Source organism: Mizuhopecten yessoensis, unplaced genomic scaffold (assembly GCF_002113885.1).
Source record: "Mizuhopecten yessoensis strain PY_sf001 unplaced genomic scaffold, ASM211388v2 scaffold7473, whole genome shotgun sequence".
Taxonomy (NCBI): domain Eukaryota; kingdom Metazoa; phylum Mollusca; class Bivalvia; order Pectinida; family Pectinidae; genus Mizuhopecten; species Mizuhopecten yessoensis.
This window is the reverse complement of record NW_018407065.1, coordinates 1,167,659-1,171,362: the sequence shown is the minus strand read 5'-3', so window position 1 is coordinate 1,171,362 and position 3,704 is coordinate 1,167,659. Positions and strand designations below refer to the sequence as shown.

General features: G+C 34.6%; 1 long non-coding RNA gene across 1 annotated transcript; it reads right to left on the bottom strand.

Annotated features, from left to right (window-relative positions):
- Nucleotides 1-1,695: 1,695 nt before the first annotated feature.
- On the bottom strand, nucleotides 1,696-3,306 carry LOC110453654. Its single transcript, XR_002463301.1, has 3 exons — nucleotides 3,224-3,306; nucleotides 2,517-2,651; nucleotides 1,696-1,782 (listed from the first exon to the last, which is right to left on the bottom strand). It is a non-coding gene; the product is annotated as an uncharacterized LOC110453654 (long non-coding RNA).
- Between the last annotated feature and the right edge of the window lie 398 nt (nucleotides 3,307-3,704).

The following is a 3,704-nucleotide window of genomic DNA, read 5'->3' as shown; positions in this document are numbered from 1 at the left end:
GTCTTTTGTGAATTGAGACTACGAATTAATGTACACAGACAACAAATAAAGGACAATGCACTAAGAGTTTTAAAAGTTAGCAAACATATATATCAATGTTCTTAAGATGATTTTTATATGTTACCTATTTACAAACTGAATAGGGACGATATAGTTGCAAGATAATTTAAAGAAAACATGTTTATAACAGCCCTCAACCCCAGCTTGAATGCACAATGATTTTACAATGTATTGTATGCAGATGATTTCTTTATCCTGGTAATTTTTGTGACGTCACTATGCTTGTTTATTGATGACGTCACTAAAATTGTTGACTATGGAAATATTGATGACGTCATGTAACCAACGGTGATAAATATACATCAATCCGCCTGAAGAAGCCCGAGAAGGCAGAAAGGCCTAGCGGAATATCTGACAAATATAAAATTTTAAATTTTCAGGAAATTTCGAGCACCTCTTATAAGTCTTAAAGTTACAGGAAATTTCGAGCACCTCTTGTAAATTTTGAATTTACAAATTACGTATGTTAATATGTTCGGATGAACTAAGTATTGTGCTTTGAAATTCATTTTTACCATCAGATGTTTTAACTTTTACTATTGAACAATGTATTCATTTGAGTATTTGTAACATGCTCCGTTTCTTTTTCCATATATTTCATTGACGCATTTGATGCAAATACATTCATGTAATCTTTCTAAGACGTTGCAATTTCTAGACGTCCGTATAATGTTTACTTTTTATGACGTCATTATTTTTGACGTCTTAAGTATGTGTAATCCATTTATGACGTCAAAAATAAATTTAAATCGCCTGAAGAGCCCGAAGATGGGCTGACATGCTTGTCGATTACACAAGTCTTCGTGTTTTGTTTTATTTAAATTTTTGCCNCCGTTTTTATCTGTTGCGCTAGGGAAGTCGAAGAAACTCTTGTCTATTATTATTATTATATATATATATGGGTCAAAGAAGTAATATAGACGGCAAAATCCCATATAACACTGGATCCTAATGGAGGTATGTCCGTAGGATACGAATTACTTAAAATAGTATATGGGGCAAGGAAGTAATTTCAACAGTGTGGACAAGTTAAGGTTGTCAAATTTTCGGAGCAATCCGCTCCTTTATCAAGACACAGTGAAACAGAACACTTACATTTACATATACATCAAATTACAAGAAGATGGAACTGATATACTATAATTGAAAATATAGCTAGTATATAAAACCAATAGTCCCCTCGGCTAAAGACAGCCGAAGGCAGCAACTAAGCTGAGAGCATCGCGGACAAGGAACGCTGATGTAGAGGACATATTCTTACGCCAGATGTACTATCACATAAAGTGAGTCAACGAGAGATAAGCACCAGAAAGATGGGACGAGATATCAAAAACGTGGAACATGTGCATGTGGGAATCTGGCCCGGTAAATATGAAATTACTTCTTTGTCCCATATATATATATATATAGCGATACATAGTTTTAAATATCCTTTCCCGGATGCTTCCATGAGGGAGAGTGTCTTAAACAATACATGTAGCCGAGATAAACGTATGGTTTATTCAAAAATCAATACACGTAGTTATGATTACAGTATGATGTTGTCTTGTTACTTGGTTTCTCAATGTTAATCGATAATAATAGTTGGTTTGTTAGTGGTTCCTTCGGCACTTGTAGCTGGAATGCCGAGACACAAAAGGTCCCCGTCCCTACAGAAACATTGTGCATGTTCCTCATCATGTTCCTCTCCATTTTTAAGACACTCTCCCTCATGGAAGCATGCTGGAAAGGACAGTGTGAAATAGGTTTAATCACATATTGTCAATGGTATTAATTTTCATCATATAGAAGGAACTACATTCAATGCCTCAAAACATTGAAATTTATTTTAAACATAAAAAAAACAAAAATATGCATAAGTGTAAACAAAGTTGTATTTTGAACTCAAGTTCTGATTCGAGAAAAGGAAATATTTATTAGGTGACAATTAAAGATTTGCAACGAAAAAAATATAAGGTTTTGCACACCAATGAGCATTGTTAAAAACATAAATCTTCATATCACAAAAATAAATAGCATAATTCTCAATGATATCACAGTTCATAGTCAAACTGCATCTTCGGAAAGCTTGTGTTGTAAGTTTGCCCGTTAGCAATCGACATTTATCACAGAAATCATATCTGGAGCATGCTTTTGAATAACAAATCAACTATGATACGTGGTTGGGGAAGATGGGGAATTACTATCAATGAAGGGAAAGACCACGATTTGACCATCGAAATCGTCCTGTTCACAGCTTAGTATCAAACCGTACAGAATTTACAAGCGGCCTTAACAATACCTTCCAGATACATTTATTTTATCGAACAACATTTTATGGGTATTTTATCATTTAATGTTGATTTGTTATTCTTTTTGTCAGTTAATAGCCAAAATAATGTTGTTGAAATATACTGATGACCTATCTATACATACAATCTAGATTAAAATAAGTTACGATTTAAGATTATAATTACCTCCTTTTGGAACCTGTACAGTCGGTCCTTTCGTCGTACATGTGTACTGCAAACAAGTCCTGTCCATACGGGAAAACTCCAACCAAGTGTCGCCCACCTCATGACAAGTCTTAGGGTTGTTTATTCCCGCACACCCTACAATGCGTGCATATCATATAGATCGTATATTGTGATATTGTATAACGACACCACTAACAGAAACCAACGTATCAATAGAAAAAATTATAAACGAATGCACAGACATCAAAATGTCCACATCAAAATGTCAACATCAAAATATGAAAAACGAAATATTATTAAAGAAAACAAAAGAAATAATAGGTATGCGTTAACGTGTCATGTAATCTCATAAACTAACAATACTAAATTCACTCTACCAGTTTATATAGTGGGTGAAAATGATATTGGTAAAGCTAAAGTACTAGTGCATAGTCAATTGAATTATTCCAAAAACCACAAATACAAGTAATTTCTCTTTTGGTAATTCACGCACCGAAATTCAGAATTAATATCACTTTTTATTATCAGTATTATTCATTTCTCTGCCAAACACCGGCTTATCCCTGGTATATCTTTTTCTTATCGTTCCAAAATGAAAAGATTGTTTCACTACAGCGTTACGCAGAAAAGGAATAACATTTTAAATTATTTTGAACCATAAAAATCCGCTTTATTTTATTGATACATGATCTTTTATACAAACTGACCTTGCTCGTCCTGAGTCTGTGTTCCGACAACGTTTCCACTGTCGTCCGTTGATAAAACACAGGTGAAATGACGACATGTCTCGATATCCCACCACTGTTTCTTAGGCTTCACACATAACCGTGAGCCAATCTTATTACATCCTTAAATGGACATACAATACGTAAATTAGAACAAACATTGCGTCAACACAAAACGACATAATCCAAACTCAAAGTCGATACGAAACATCAATTACAGGAACACCATCATTACAAAGGAGTTGGAAGTAGAAGCCCCAGAAGAGTAGGCGTTTCCTGTGCCACTTGAGGTACACGATATGATGTATCCTGTCAAATCTAGGAAAGTAGTATAACGTCCTCAGCTCCACAATCATGGATGACAACATCCTCGAAATCCAAGAGTTTTACTCTTGATCTTCTCTGCACTCCTGGAATATGTCATGACTAAATCGAAGGCATGCGTTTCGGGTATAAAAACCTG